Source organism: Phocoena sinus, chromosome 3, assembly GCF_008692025.1.
Source record: "Phocoena sinus isolate mPhoSin1 chromosome 3, mPhoSin1.pri, whole genome shotgun sequence".
NCBI lineage: Eukaryota > Metazoa > Chordata > Mammalia > Artiodactyla > Phocoenidae > Phocoena > Phocoena sinus.
In genome coordinates, this window is record NC_045765.1 from 119,465,629 (window position 1) to 119,480,516 (window position 14,888).

Here is a 14,888-nt window from a genome sequence, read left to right on the forward strand (position 1 = left end):
TTCTGTTATGGTAGCTAAAAAATGTATGTCCACCCCAGTGACTATGTCATGAAACAAAGAAACAAAATATAGGAAAGGTGGCATAGGAAGAGGGCTGAGCCTGAATTACTAGGCAAGCTTATCTCAGCCACAATAAGAAGATTATTTGAAACCATTCTTGCAAGGCTTCTTACATCCCTCATTAAGAGGGAATAAGTAGACATAAAAGAAGAGGCCCTGCAGAGGTACATTAACAGTGCCGTGAAAAATAGAGAATATATATATATATATATATACACAGTACATTCACTTTTGTGTTCTAAGAACACAAGATTTCTAAAGTCATTTTCTTGAAAGCATGCCTAATCCATTTTTAACCTAAAAGAATACACTTTACATCAGAGAAATACAAAGTATGTGTTAAATTACGAATGTTCTTTGGTAACATGAGCTCCTAGCTGGTTGCAGTTTCCTCCTCCTTCCATCTATTATGTTGGTTTGAGTCAATGATGCTACTGTTGACTGACAGAAGGAAATACATCACTCAAAATCTTTTCCTCACAATCATTTTCCCACTTGGAAGGCATGTACATACACTGCCTACTGTACGTCTATTCTTTAAACTAATTGCAGCTCAAATGATCTCTATTTACAAAACTAGTATGTATATTCTCCACAACTCTTTTCCCTCCTCTTTTCTAACTCTTGCCTAATTACTTCAGCAAAATCTCTCATCTTCTCTTGGTTATATATGCAAACAACAGGTTCTTGTTGTTCTGGAGTTTGAGAAGTATAAAAACACAACTACTAGACAACTATATCAAATAAAAAGAAAGCCTTTAGATATTAAATGAAATTAGATATAATAAATATTTATCTCCAAAACCCTTAAAAGTACTCACAAATCTAAAATCCCCAAAGTTTCTATCTACTTCCTCATCCTCCTTTCCCTTAAGCACAACTATCTAAGAGTAAAATGTAACAACTTTGACCTTCTCTTTTTACTAATATTGTAACAGCATTGCTCTTTTTACCTTATTTTATTGCAAATGAGCGTATTTAGCTATTTCATGGCTTAACTAGATTACAGATTTGTCTGGAAATTTAACTACTCCTTATAAAAGTGTTCCTATGGAGAAATATGTTAGTATTCCGGATTCTTCAATTTCAAAATAATTGCCAAACAGAACCCATTCAAAAGATGCAAAATACGGACTTTTGAAGAATCTGACAGACTACACTATGTATTAAGGACTAGCAAAACTAGGAGCCCCCAAATGAGCTTGCTCTTTCATTCATTGTCATCAAGAGCTACAGTGAAAGGCAGGGTGGCATAGTGGTAAATAATGTAGGCTTTGGAGCCAGGTGGCCCAGGTCCACACCTTACCTCTGCCACATACTAGTTGGGAAAACTTAAGCAAGTCACTTAGTCTTAGTGCCTAAGCTTCTTCATCCTTAAAGTAGGGATAATTATAATATCTATGTCATAGAGAAGCTATGAGACTTTAATAAATTAATTCATATAAAGTTCATAGAACAATTCTTGGCAGAGAGTGAAACTTCAATAAATGTTTGGGACGATTATCATGATTATTATTATATCAGACACCAGAATCTCCTCCTCTCTTCTATCTTCTTACCAAAACTCACATGGAAACGGACACACATCAGAAGAGACACGATGACATCCTGCCATCGAAACGTGTGTTGTGCATAGTAATAGCTAAGTTGTGAGGAGGGGAGGCCTATAGAGTGGCTACTGCTATCACCCAGAGCTAATGAGGGCTTGAATTAGCCCAGCTGCAGTGGGAATAAAGATGGGTAAATAGGATCTAAAAATCAAAATGGGAATGTTACTATCTTTCTCACACTCATGCAAATACTCCTGGTATAGCACAGAAGCCAATCAATAATAAAAAAAAAACAAATATTTTTGGTTGACCAACTCTGCTGTGTTCCCAGAACCCTGCCTGCTTTCTAGAACCTTTAGGACTCAGCTTCAAAGGAATTTGGAGTATAGGATCCCTGAGGTCCCATGCAGTTCTTATGTAACACTACTTTTGACATGGCAAATATCAATATTACTGAAATATTTTCCTTAGCAAACATCAAGATGCCAGAGGCAAGATGGGGGTAGGCACTGACAGTCTCTGTAACATTTTATTTCTTCACAAATGAGAATGATCTGGAGCTAATAGGGTAAAATATTAACATTTATTAAAGATGGAAATACGGGGCTTCCCTGGTGGCGCAGTGGTTGAGAGTCCGCCTGCCGATGCAGGGGACATGGGTTCGTGCCCCGGTCCGGGAAGATCCCACATGCCGCGGAGCGGCTGGGCCCGTGAGCCATGGCCGCTGAGCCTGCGCATCTGGAGCCTGTGCTCCGCAACGGGAGAGGCCACAACAGTGAGAGGCCCGCGTACCGCAGGAAAAAAAAAAAAAAAAGAAAAAAAAAAAGATGGAAATACGGGTGTCAATTCATTTCCTGAATTGTCTGTATGTTTCAAATATTTGATAATTAAATTAATAACTTAAAATGTAAACACAATCCAGAATGGGCAGACTCAACATGCGGTAAAGATGAATAAAAACACACCAATGTGTCCGATAAAATTCCTGTTTTAGTTTCTAGTTATTGACTTTCACTTGAAGGGACTGGATCTAGACAGACAGAAGCAGAAGTAAGGAGGCAGGTCAGGATGGGGTGGAGTTACGTGAGGGAGTCCGTTGCTGTCACTGTCCATGGCATGGAATCCTGGTCAGACGGGGGCTGATGAGCTGTTCACTGAATGGTTGTAATGTCTTCCAAAATAAACCTCTTTATGTTCAGGCTCTATAATGCACCACTTAGATGTGGGTCCAAATAAGGACCCTACATGTAATGCCTTCTGTCTAAAGGTCACCTGGTCTGAGAAATCTTCCTTCACTCCCCAGGCCTAGCTAGCTGCCTCCCCTCTGGGCTCATCATGCTACAACAGCATGACTAACACACGGAAGGTGTTGAGAAGGCTCCAATCATGCAACACTGGGGAGCTATTCAATATACTTTGCTTAAGCACAGGGGTTTAAGAGTAAACCTGCCCTAGATCCTGATTCTTCCCTCTTGCTCTCCAGGATTAGGCTGTTAAAGAACGCCATCGCCTTATCTAATGAACATAAACATTCAGTGATGATTCACTGTCCTTTTTCCCTAGAATATTTTACTTTCCCCATGCTCTAGTTTAGGGATTATCAAACCTGGGAAGAGTGTCAGAATTCCTTGGGGAAAATTTTTAAATATATAGTTACAAGGCTCCATACCTGACCCACTGGATCAGAATCTCCTCCCTTGTGGCGACGTATCTGTAGCTGAACTGCAAATCAAACCAAGGTTTCCCTGCTCCTACATGGGCATTCTTTTACAAATTGTTGCTCTACTGGTCATCCCCAAAGTTTGGAGCCATTACACCTGCCTAAAGTTAGACTTGTTTCTAAATCTCTACCCACAGTCCCAGCAAATATTTGATTAGGAAGAAGATGACTCTATGTGGCAGGAAAGCATGGAGACAGTAGGCTGAGACCTCTGGTATGGGGAACAGAAAGTGAGGAACATACTTTATCCAGAAGGCCTGGCTGTCTCTTGACTCATGTCTAGATCCTGCACAGATGGCTGAACATTGACGAGCAGAGAGGCAATAGTCAGCAGGTTATGAACCAGGGCTTTAGAGTCAGACTTTTCTGAGTTCACATTCTAACACTGCCACTTAGCAGGCATGTGACCGTGGGCAAGTTACTCATCCTCTGTTTCCTCCTCAAATGGAGACAACAATGGCACCTTGGCTCATAAGGTTGTTATGGGGATTAAATAAGTTAAAACCTTTAAAATTTTTAGAAAAATGTCTAGAATATAGGAAGTGCTCACTAAGTATCAGCCACTATTATCATCATCATTAACATTATTATTTGTCCTGCTATCTACTCCCTGGACTGGAGTAAAAACTGCAGGGAACCATCTTTCTTACAGATACACAAACCAAGTCATTCTGAAATTCCATTCATCCTTTTGCTTCATGGTTTATAATAACTTCTGTACTTTTAATAGGTAAAAATCCATCTATATCAGCAGTGATGAAACTGACTGAACAAATAAAACAAAGTGAGTAAGCCTCAAAAGTCTAAAAGGATTTCATCAAGGTTGTACCAGGATGTTCTTTCAACCACGTTAGGAAAAATCACTATTTGCTTGGATTATGAGTTAAGAACACATCCTCCGGCACCAAGACTCTTCCTGTGTAATCCCAGCCAATGTTACACTGGAAGCAGCAGTACCACTGTTTCCATTCATGGCCAATCATTTTGTAGGTGGACTAAAAAAGGATTTATTTTAAAACACATTGCTGAACTTTAAAATATCTTTGGTTCTCGGAGTTGGACAAATAGAAGTAGAGTGGTGTTACATGCAGTTATACTACAGAGTCACAAATGTCACAAAATCTCACTCTCACGTGTAATGTTGCTTATGTTAAAACTTTTTTTTCTCATGTGCTGCTAAACTCCTTGAGGATACAGTGTCTAAAACCATTGCCACTACATCCTTTTACAGAGGAGAGAAGCAGAGAGACACCAGGGAAGGTACACAGCCAGAAAAGATACTGCAAGAGTATTTTAGAGGCATAAAGGGCCAGACTGCATCGGCTGGCCCTAACTTTTCAGTATCATGGGTGGGCAAACTGAAGCAGAGGGAGGAACCTGTGTCACTCAAGGTCACCTAGATGGCTGGGGGCAAGTGTGGAACTGAGGTTTCAGTTGCCTGACTCTAGTCTAATCCTGTGTTCCATGGTGCTGGTTTATACAAAAGAAAGAGTGGTGAAATTACATTTTATATCTAGCATTTTAATTAAATATATATATATATATTTTTTTCAAATTAAAGTAACTAAAAAGCAAGGAATGTTGCTTATAAACTCCCTTTTTGATTTATATTAGCTTTTTTTTGCAACCCAAGTCCTTAATAAAAAGGAAAAGAAGGAACACCATTTTAGTGATGTTGTATATATTCTATTCTAAAAGTGAAACACATGCATTTGAGCAAAATTAGACGATATCAGGCTAGAAACAACAACAATATCAAAATAAGCCTTAGCCCCACCATCCAAATGCCATCACTCTTAATTGGCTGGCATATTTCCTTCCAGTTTTATTTCTCTGCCATGATTTTTATATATTTGTAGCTAGATTGTATACATAATACTGAATTTTCATTTTCACTTAGTATAACATAAGCATTTTTTTCTGTTTTAAAAATGCATGCTCTGACGCAAGAGGGAAGACATATGGGAGCATATGTATATGTATAACTGATTCACTTTGTTATAAAGCAGAAACTAACACACCATTGTAAAGCAATTATACCCCAATAAAGATGTTTAAAAAAATAAAAAATAAAAAAAATAAAAATGCATGCTCTGAGGAAAAACTGGAAAATAGATAAATAAAATTTATTTTCACTAAATTTAACAATTAAAATTAATATTAGTTTAAATTATTAAATACTATGTAATTCACCTATATCACACCACTGGTACATGATCTTTCCTATCATTGTTCAGTATAGTTTCCTGTCCCCTCCATTTTCCCTGCAGGAGCACCTACTCTGCTCTGCATAAATTCTAGGGAATTCTGATGCTTTGGAGCCTCAGAATACATCATGTAAACAGAGGAGAGAAGAGGAATTAGCAAGAGAGGCTGACCTCATGAGCTCTTCATTGTGTCCTGCTCAAGGTCCACCCAGGCCTAAACTCTCTTCATTTAGGACTGTATCATTCTCCTGTTCAGCTAGAGGAGATTCTGAGAGGATAATTCAAGGAGGGGCAGACAGTTAAAGGTGAGGCTCTGACCACCAGTGAGTAGTAAGTCTCAAAGAGAAAGCCTCCAAGGACTCTGGGACCAAGCTGGTGAAATCCAAAGTGGGAGATGGAAGAAAGAATAATGGGAAAAAAGAGAGAAAAACTAAGAAATAGAAAAGAAAATAAAGAGATTGACAGAGAGAGAGAAACTGCTATTCCCTTCTTTTCTACCAGCTTTTCTGTAACCTAGACTCATAATAACATGACTGTCCAAAGCACATGGTGAATCTGGTGATAAATTTTCTTCCCCGGATGTTCAGCTTAGCTCTCCATGTTATTTTCCTTTTGATTTATGACTTGACCTCTGCCCAGCACCCCTCAAATGGTGGAGAACTGTGATAACTTACTTCTCTTACTCATTCTCCTGCAGTTGGAACAAAAACCTGAGAGAGCCCATGGTTGAAACAATGGCATATTTATAGATATATTTGAGAGAAGCTTCTGAGGTTTCATATCCCTCAGTTTTTACAACGATGTTTTTACCTTCTTCCATAAAACAGGTTTTGAATTAAGGAAAGAACTGATTGGCCATAGTAGAATTTATTCAGTTAGGATTTGCACTATTGTCCTTGATATCTTTCCTATGGTGGAGTACACAATTTGTTTACTTTTCCAATGGGTGTTTGTGGACATAACTATTGAGTTTAGAGTTCTATATTTAAAATATTTCTCTATGCAAGAAAAGATACCAAAAAACAGGGGATTAGTAATTTACAACTATTAAAACAACAGTTCCTCAGTTATGTTTTCTAGTGTGACTTTAACAGATTTATAAGAACTTTTATAATTAGATCATTTACATAAAATAATTGCCCATGTGTTTAGTCTATATATTTCTAATATGATTGCCTTTATTTGTAAATGAGCTACCCAAGATACCATGAGAAGCAAAGGTAAGCTCATTCGGCTCCCTCATCCCACCTGGCAGCAGGCTACTCCACAGCTTCAAAGAGTAACCCCACCATCCCGAACTAGTATGAAAAGTATAAATTATTCTAAACTGGACAAGTGTCCAGTAACTTCTGCAGAATTCCTAATCTAGGTTTGGGCCAGGTCTCTCACCTTTTCTGAACCCTTACAGGTTCATTCACGGCACAGTCTGATGCTTGAAGAACAAGTAAACCTCTTCCCTCTAGCCTATCTTTAACCATTTCCTATCCCGCATACAAGCACCTATGCCAGTATTATACTGATAGAGCACATACACAGTTAAGTATCGATGTTCTGTCTTTGCAATACAACCCTGCGTGTGTATGCACATGTAAATAGATACATACTTCCAGTCAGGAAATAACTGCAACTGTACTGTCACATATCACTGGAAGGCTTCTTTGAAAATGAACAAAGAGAACAGAATCTAGTTGAGGGATCAATCACGGCCAAATATGTCAGGGTACAGACTTCATGACTTGGGTGCTTGTGAATCACCAGACTGTACTGATGTATTTCCACCCATATAAAATGGGAAAAGAGCATAAAAAAAGCAGCCAAAAAAAGAGTAGGAATATAGTGTTTTTTGAAAATAAGTAAACCTATGTGGGAAAGAATATACACACATTTTCTTATCTACAAGTAAACAAACATTAAAAACTCAAAATGTCCCTTTAGCTTTGCTTGCCTCTTGTTCTACTTTGGATCTGTAGTGTTTTCTTATTTCTAAGGAATTATCCCTTTATTGACTCTAGCCTTCAATTCTTACATTTCCGATAGAAACATTAAACAACCCACCATACCCCCATTTTCCTATGTGGAAATGGCTTAAGTAGCAGATCAGACCGAGCAAAGAGGGTATCTACTAAATTTTCACACCAAATCTTCTTTCCAAGGTTGAATGAAAGAAAGAGAAGGCGCATTGAGCCAGGGCCAGAATGCCACAGAAGCATATTTTCTATTAAAGCGAGCTTGGCCAAGAATCTATTCTTTCAGAGTTTCCAGGCAGATGCCAGCACACGGCCTAATCATTGGACTAGCAGCATAGCTGGTCCCTGGGCCCAAGACACCACCAGAGGAACCTGCCAATGTGCCTGAGATTCCATTAAAAACACATTTCCTCAGGTTAAGACACTGCCTATTCCTAGATAAACTCTTTACAAATTAGTCCTCTTTTAAATTAAATTCCTAATGTTAGGAAGGATAATATACTAATATATTATTTATCCACAAGGGCATTTTGTAAATACTGTCCTGGCTCTTTTCTATCCTGACTAGAAAAGCTTCCTGGGGTCTGTATTTGTTTCCACCTCTTAGTAGCTGTGTGAGTGTTCACAAATTACTTTATCTTTCTGAGCACTGTTGACTTCATCCATAAAATAAAATATTTACCTTCCCAGATTATTGTACAGTTTCATTCATTCATTTCAAAACATTTATTGAGAGTACCTTTGTGTCAGGTACTCTTCCAGGAACTGGGGACACAGCAGTGCACAAAACAGGTAATATCCACGCCCTCTTGTACCGGACAATGGTGTGTGTGGGTGTGATGCGGGGGCAGGGTTCAAGTAAATAGGCAGATAGACAAACAGACAGACAGTTGCCTGGTGGTAAGTGCTATAGATAGTTCCATTTTTATATAAGGTGATTAGCAATTGCCCCCAGCTGGTAATGCAGATATTTGATGGAACAGTCGTTCTGGCAGAGGTCATAGCAGGTGCAAAGGCTCTGATGCAGGAATGTGATGCAGGAACTGTGAAGACACCAGGGTGGCTGGAGCAGAGCCAGTGAGGTAATGAGTGGCAGGGGATGAGGTCAGAGAACCAGGAGGGCTGAGGATCATGTAGGGCTTTCTGTTATGGATCTTCATCACAAAGGCTGTGTGTGGTGGATGATACACAATGATTCCACTAACTAGAAACTGGCAATGGTCTGTGACATAGGCTGGAAGGTTCTGTCAGTTTTACTAAAAACAAAACAAACAAAATGAGAAAGCATACTAGAGAGATTCAGAGAAGGAGTTTTTCTTAACAATCAGTGAAATTGTACCAGAGAAGAACAAACCTGACTCCATATTGGATCTACATTTGTGCTCCTTTGCCTGTGCCTTGTCTCCTCAATCGCTAAAATAATGTTGCCTATAGCCTGAAATATACATAAAAGCCCTTTCTTAAGGCTCTGGCTCCCAGGTTTGACCTTTAAACGTATAATACTTTTCATTCATATAAAGATAAAAAGTTGCAGAACAGAAAATTTTGTCTTGTTGGAGGTTTACAGGAACTTGATGACCAGCCTGACAAGGATTATCACATACCATCTGGGGTCTGGCTGGCACCAAGAAGTTTGTAACAACAAACTACACTCCCTTCCCTTTTAGTACAAAAGAAGTCTGAATTCTAACGCGGGTAAGATGGTTCTTTGGGACACTAGTCCACCGTTTTCCTGGTCTGCTGGCTTTCTGAATCAAGTCACTACACCATGCTCTACCATCTCATCTCTCCACTTACTGGGCTGTCATGAGGCAAGCAATACAAGCTTGGATTCAGTAACAACATGAGCAAACACTTACATGACATCTTCTTAACCCTAAAAAAACAGATGCATCCTGAATTGCTCCTCAAGTAACATTGTCATTACACCCTGGATATTGTGGGTTAGTCAGAAATGAAATGTCCTAGTGGGGTGGTAGTTTTCAAAGCAAGGTGAGAAGGGCTCCTCTCTGGGACAACTTCTTGTCTGTCAGCGAGGATTTCTAGGTGGTCTACTGCACGCAGTGGGCTGGACCAAAGGACTCAAGTTATTTTCTGCTCTATCCCTATAGACAGGAAAAATAGCAAAATCCCCTGTAACCTAAATGACACATTTTATCAGTTGGGCTTCACAGGTAGTTTCAAGTACAGTGACCTGGAAGAGAGATTCTCACCCATGATATTTTGGAAGTTCAAAGTTCTCAAGTGTTTTCAATACATGTCATATAACTCTCAAACCAAAATCATTTTTAACTCACTTTAAGTTTTTAATGTCAAAAAATATATGCACCATGCAGTTATTTTAGGAGGTTGTGCGTTTGCATATGTGTGAATAGACTATGTGTCAATTCACACCCAGGTGTATGAGCATGTGCGCACACACACACACACACACACACACGCACACATACACAGGAGTTGCTGAACATAGTAGTGGGCATTTCATCACCATCTGAGGCAGATTCTATATGAACCTACTAACATTTAAGCTTCAAGAAGCTTCCCTTGTGTAGATCCCTTCTAAGACCTTGAGTTGTCCTAGTAATCTGACCAACTGACCATATGTTTTAATAAAATCTGTAAAAGAAGATGTTGTTTCATTTTTCTACACAAAGAGGTGGCCCAATGTTGTGCAAGCTTTTGGCCTCACAAACCTGGATGCACCACTGAGTAGCATTAATAAGGTCAGTATATGGTTGGAAGGAGAGAAGCCAGGAAGAGGGAATGATATATATAGCATTTATTGAGTGCTTAATATGTCCTAGGCCCAATGAAAGGTATTTTGTATAAAGTAAAGCTTCAACAGGATTCTAGAGCTTTGATTTCCTGCCTTTGGAGACTGCCCTTCACTTCCTGGCTCAGCGTGAAGTCAGTTCAGCTGAATTGTGAGGGCCTACAAAAGCAGTTGGTCCACAGCTACCCCCATAGGGATGAATGTAATGGGAAAGAGAAGGGGGATGTTTGTCCCTGCCTCAATTCTTCACTGTCTGTCACTTCTTTCCTTGTTTGATAATATTGCATTTTATTTATAATCACTCTGGTTTTAAAGCGCTTTTTATCATATTTCATCTGACCCTTCAACCACCCTAGAAGTTAGGCAGGTATTATTAAAGCCACTTTAAAGACCCAAAAAACTAAAATTTAGAGATGTTGGATAGTTTGGTGAAGGTCATAGGCAAATAACAGAATGATCAGCAGTGAGCTTCCAATACTCCAGCCCTTGAAGAAGTGTAAGAAGCAAATGGTAAACAAGCCAACCTTCCTCAACAAAATAACATTAGTTTCTAAATACAAAAAATGCCCCCGGGCCCATCCCAGGCTAAATGAGAGTCACACACAGCCACAGGAACTCAGAAGGAGCAAAATCACTAACACAATAATCTTCTCTCATGACTTTCATTGTGAGAGCATCCACAAATGAGCCCATCCATCTAACCCAAGGCCAACACCAAACACTGAACCCTTGAATCTCTGCCTCTAAAATAAATGCTTTGCCCTCGGCCTCCAGCACCGCATCCCCCAAATATTAGTCTTCTCAACTGTCTTCCACTAGCTTCCCCCTCTCCACCCCTCCCCACTGTCACTTCGATATTTCAACAAATTTGCCCTTTTAGGAACTCAGATCTCATTTTATTGCATGTGGAAACCGTGAAAGTAGTTCTAACGTCAAAACAAAACGACTCATCGTTATCCAATGTTATTAAACTAGAGAAAGAAGTTGAATGTTAAGATGGCCAAAGAGGTGACCTTGCCAACTCTGCCCAAATTCCCCAGCTACAGGAAATTCTTCTCCCTTCCTGACTCAAATGAAAAGTTTTTATAACTCAAAATGAGCCAACAGAATGGAAAAGTAAAGGTAACAGACATGGAAAATGATGTCCAGAGAACATGGCCACATTTCTAGAATAAGCAGGTTATAGTCATTGCTTCCATTTTTTCACCACTTGTATCTTATTACCTCTTTGCAATCAGCTTCCCTCCTTACCATTCTACTGAAATGGCACACTTTAGAGTCTCCAACAGCCCCTTCGTGACAAGTCAAATTCCTTCTTTATTCATTCCTTGTTTTCTGCATTCTCTAAGTGGCCCTTTACTCTGTTAATGAAACTAAGCAGGGCCCTATGGGGCCTTCCCTGTGGGGCACACCCTTCCCCCATATCCTCTGCTTTAGCTCCTCTACGAAGTACCTATATAATAGTGTCTGATGCACATCCCCTGAGTTGTTTTACAGTTGCCAAAACCCCCACCGATGGAAGAGGTTAACTACTTGATGATCATATGCACATAGCCCTCAGTCCTTCTGGAGCCTGAGGATTGATAATGTTAACCCCTGTGACATTGCCCTGTTACCTCACCATCAACCAATCAAAGAACTGTGCATGAGCTGATAACATACCCTGAGACTCCCCTCCCTCACCTGGCCTTTAAAAATGCTTTCTGGGAATTTGGGCTTTTTGAGCACTAGGTGTCCGGAACTCCTTACAGGGTGCCTTACAATAAACGCTGCACTTTCCTTCACTGCAACGAGGTGTCAGTAGATTGGCTTTACTGTGCATGGGCAAACGACCCGAGTTTGGTTCAGTAACATTAACTTCCCCTTCTTGAAACTCTCCATGCCTTTGGCCATTGGGGCATACCAGGGTTCAGGTTCTTCCCTGTTTCTCCACTTGCTACTTTTCTCTTGTGTTCTCTGGGTCTACCTACAGAACATCCTGCTAATCTCTGTCCCCAGGTCTGTTTTGCTATTTTTCCCATTCCCATTCCCACAATAAAAAGGATTCAAAACCTATGTGTTACCCTCTCAGTCTATCTGATAGCACTGGTTCCTACTTGCAAATATAAAGTGTTTTCAGAGTTTAGCTTAGAAAAGACTATGGAGGAAGGCAAGGGACACTGCATTTTCCTTGGGTTGAGACATTCATAATCTCATGCTGAATGAAGTTATCTAAGGAGTCAGAGACCTCTCTGCCAAAGTCTTCCCCAAGCTGGTAGCAAACAGTGAACCTTTTTACCTCCATCATTATAGGCCAGCTGCCAAGGATTCAAAGTTCATAGCACAAGGGCCACACACTTAATTTGATTCTCTAATAACCAGAATTTTGCTGCTGATCAGTCGCAAGCTAAAATGATATATAATTAAAAGGATCTTTTGCCTGTAAGCACTCCGTGAGAATCAGCACATTTGTCTAATAAAAGGGCAATGTAATTAAAGAAGTTCTGCATAATGGAATTAGGAACTCACAGAGGGATGCATTTGCCCACAGTGTCTCCTACTTAAACAAGGAATCCTCCAGAGCCTCTACTAGTCACATGCCCAGGGAAAAAAGCACTGGTCATTGACTAAAAGCTTGATTGATCTGATACAAATAGAGGTAAAATTCCTTGCTGTCCCAATAAAATAGTCACTGAATGTTAATATCACTTTAAGTTTTACAGGGCTCCTTGTAACTCAGTAATTCCACAAGTCACCTAATTGACTGCTGGGCATGTGTAGGCACTGTAGGAAATAGTTCCTCTGGACAAGAAATTGACAATCTAGTAGTATGACTAAATATGCATTTAAATAACTACAATATAAGTGGAAAATAAGTGATGTAAGAACTGTCCAGATAAAATACTACATGTTTAGCTTTTTTAATATCAGGATAGAGAGATTACTTTTAAGTAGTATTTGATCCGTATTGCATATTCCAATTCATTCATTCAACAACTACTTATCACTTGCCCACAAGGTGTAAGGGCGTGGGGGGATGCAGAGTGACAAGATACAGTGACCCAACCACTATGTAGCTCGGAGTCGCATAAGGAAAGCACACATTTTATATACATATGTGTATATATATATAATATATATGTATATGTAATTGCAATAACATATATATACAATAATAATATATATGTATATATAATTACATATATATTATATATATGTATATATAATATATATATTATAATATATATATAATATATATATGTGTATGTAATTGCAATAACACTGAGAATCATCAAAATAATGTGCTGGGTCTTATAACTTGGCAATATCCAGGCAGTCTTGCCTCCTCCTCCCCACCCCCCATAAGATATATCCTTGTGCTTTCCATTTCCCAGTCAGGAAGCCCTAAAATGTGGTCATGGGATTGAAAATGTCCACCTATGGTACAAAAGATCCATTTATGAGTAACAGACAATATTGCTGTTTTATCTCCCAAGAACCCCATTTCTGCTGAGAAATAAAATTAGGGCAGTCAAACATATGTTGGCTATTGAGCTGACCATGAATGTATCCTGACTAAATACTAGATAATGTTCCTCAATTAGACATGATAATCTTCACAAAAGCCAGATAAGCATATTATGTGTTTATACCAAATCCCTCAGCTTGTTGGTGAAAATGACCTTATGTTAGGCAGCTGAGACAACTCCGCTGGGACACAGATGCAAGCCAGCAAGTGAAAAAAGAAGGTGACTCCTTTTACGCCACATAAGCAAAAGTACTCATATCCATCCTTGGTAATTCATTCACTACAGATATAAAAAACTCATTAATAGATAGTTCTAAATATACTATGGCTCTGTGTAAAATGGAGGTTCCTTTATAAAATGCTCATGGTGTATTTTCTTAAAAAACAAAACAAAACAATTCTTATCTTTTTCTGAAAGCTAAATGAATTTTAAGAAGTTACAAGCTTATTTCATTTACTGATTTATTATTTTACTTGCTCGTGTACTCAGCACACACTTAGCATGGTGTACTAGACACTACACTTGGAATTAAAGACAAAGTACAGCCCCTGCCCTCAAAGTGCCCACAGTCCAGTTATCAAAGTGCAGAAGAGGGAGCGATCAACACTCAAAGCTTAACCAGGGCTTTAACGGAGGTGGGTCTTAAAAGAATAACAGCCATTATTCACAAAATGTGGCCATGGGCATCCCAGGCCAAGACAACAGTTGATGGGGAAAAGCCCAGAGGCTTAAGAGAGAGCAGTGAAGAAACTTTTATATTTAGAGCTTGGTTTAATTAAATATTAATATTTAAATATTAATTTTTATCCCAAGAGAGTCTTGGAAGTATTTAAAATTCTTAGAAAACACATTGACTATGGACTTTAAGTGTTTCTCTCTAAATAAAACCCTCCTAGAAGTCCCATCTTCAATCTGAGCTTCAAGTTTTATGAAAGTGCTGTTTATTAAAAGCATGTCTTCTCCAGAAGGGAAGATAAACTAAGTCCTAAGAACAAATGTGGAGGAAAAGTCAGAGTATATTGAGTGCTTTAACAGTTACATAGTTACTTGAGCAAATGCACCAGGAATTGCCAACAAAACAGATATTTACACGAGGGCAAAC